Raw genomic sequence first — 2520 nt, 5'->3', positions numbered from 1 at the left:
TTAGCTTGTTTCCGGTGATCCCTGTTCGTTTCTTAAGCACCAAGTCCCCCTTCTGCATTTCTCTCGGTCGTACTTTCAAGTCGTATTTGGCCGCAGCTCGCTGCTTCATCGCGGCCTCCCTAAGGCGGGCCTCATCGTGTGTTTCTGATAGTAAATCTAGCTCTATCGCCATATTTGAAGAATTCTCTCCCTTGAACTTCGGCGCTGTTCGCCACGAACTGTTGTCTATTTCGACGGGAAGCATGGCGTCCGCCCCATAAGTCATTCTGAATGGAGTTTCCCCCGCAGTTGAGTGTTGCGTTCTGTTTTACATCGAGGGATGCCTCGTTAAAAGACTCCCGTGTCGAAGAAAAATAGTGCATCTTTATTTTTAGTCCTAGCTTCCTGTTTGCTTCCTTGGTCAGAGTATTACACCCAGTATTCCATCCTCGTCGCCCTGCTTGACTTTCTTGTCGTAAGATGGAATCCATCGTTGCTCATCCTCCCACTCGGTGTGCCGGGCTGACTTCATGGGCCTCTTACTCCCATCCACTAACTGTTCGCATTTCCTGTTATCCCGGCGACTCTGCCACTGTTTATCCTTTTCTCCAGCCTTCCCAGAGAGCTGGTCTAATATGGGTAGCCCCCTGGAAGTGGTTCCTCCAGCCTTCCCAGAGGTCGGCGTTGTCCCTTACCAGCTTACTTAGGCGTTGTTCCTGTTCAATGGTGAGCCTGGGCTCGATCGCTAATATACCTCTACTGGTAGCGTTCATGTCCCAGCTCTCGTCGTACCACTCACTGTCTACTTGAGTAGAGGATACCCTCTTCCCCAATCGGGAGCTCATCCAACCATGTTGTCTGTTCTTTCTCTTTCTTCGCCCCGTTCACCTTCTCGCCGTCCTGCTTTCTTTGTTCGCCTGAGATGCTCTGGTTTTGTGCCGCTAGATGCCCTTGCTCGCCTTCAGCCACCCGAATCTCATGACACCTGTGTCCGCTGCCAGCTCCCGTTCTACCATACAAGTTAAGGCAATGGTCGCGGCATTTCCGCGGCCCTTTTTGGTCTATTGCTATCCTCCCTATCCTTCCGCAGGGCAGCGGGTACTTTACCGCAAAGTGGGCCGTGGATATAACTGCATGGAGGCGATTTAAAGTGTTTCGCCCTATGATGACGTTATAAACTGCCACGACTTGGAGGACCAAATATCTTATCTTCAAGAGCTCGGCGTCCTCGCCCACTCCAAAAACTGTGTCCAATTCCACATAGCCGCGTACCTGAACTTGCTTCCCCGAGAATCCTACCAAATTTCCTATGTATGGCCTTAAATCCTCGTCCATCAGTCCCAACTGCTCGAATGTGTTCCCGTAGATTATATCGGCCGAGCTACCTTGGTCCAATAGCACCCTCTGCACATTGGAACCTCTGATTCTCACCATTACCACCAAGGGGTCATCTGTATGGGCAGTGACGAATTTAAGTAGGACACCATGAGGGCATGTGCCCTCACTTAAATTTGAGAATAATCATTAGAAAAAAAATTGAGTAGTAAAAGTATATGGTTTTTTATGACTATTTTGGTAAAAAAATGTCTTCACTTGCGTTTTACATTGCTAAATGCCCTCGCTTGTATTTGACATTGCTAAATGCCCTCACTTGAGTGGTAAAAGTATGTGGTTTTTTTTTTACTTTTTATGACTTCTTTAGTAAAAAATGTCCTCACTTGTCTCCATTTTTTGGTAAAAGATGCACTCACTTCTAATAGTATAATTAAAATTTTTTATACAAATTTATATGTATATATTGCCCTCACGACATCAAATTTCTGGATCCGTCACTGTGTATGGGTCTTGATTCCCTCAAAATCTGCAGACGATACTACTATGTCTGGATGTTCGCTCCCAAACCGAGTTGGACAACCTTGCATCGGTGCTGTTACCCCTGCCTGTCGTCGCCCTACTGTTGATACGCCATCGCCACGCTCGCAATCCTCAGCAATGATCACGTTAGCTGTTTCCACCATTCCTTCGCCCTCGCCGCTCTCGGCTTCCTCAGCCTCTTTCCTCTTCGCCGCCCATGGCTGTCTTGCCTTGATTAGCTGCCTGATTTGACCCTTAAGCGCAAAACAGTTGGCGGTGTCATGGCCTTCCAAGTTGTGGTACTCACACCATTTGGGCTGATTCTTCGCCTCACACCCTGGGTCCATTCTGCACTCGCCTTCCCTGTTCATGTCCTCAATTCCTGCTTTCAAGAGTAATTTTGTCAATTCCTTACCTGAGCGCCCCTTTGGCCTCGTTCGCTGGTTCGCCTCAGCTGTTCGCCGAGAGCGCCGACTGAGTTGCCCTCCTTTGCTTTTCTTAATAGATCCATCAGCTTTTTTTACGTTTTGCTCGCGACTTGCTTCCTCATCCTATATCCGTTTCCTCGCCAGAGCCACGTTCGCCGCCCTCTCTTGTTTCCTTTTGTGTGCTTCAATTTCTTCTTCTAGGATGTAGTCTTGCACTCGGGCGCGGACTTCCGTCATTGAGCTTGCCAGCTCCCTACTT

This window comes from Lotus japonicus, chromosome 5, assembly GCF_012489685.1.
Source record: "Lotus japonicus ecotype B-129 chromosome 5, LjGifu_v1.2".
Taxonomy (NCBI): Eukaryota; Viridiplantae; Streptophyta; class Magnoliopsida; order Fabales; family Fabaceae; genus Lotus; species Lotus japonicus.
Note: the sequence above shows the minus strand (reverse complement) of the source record.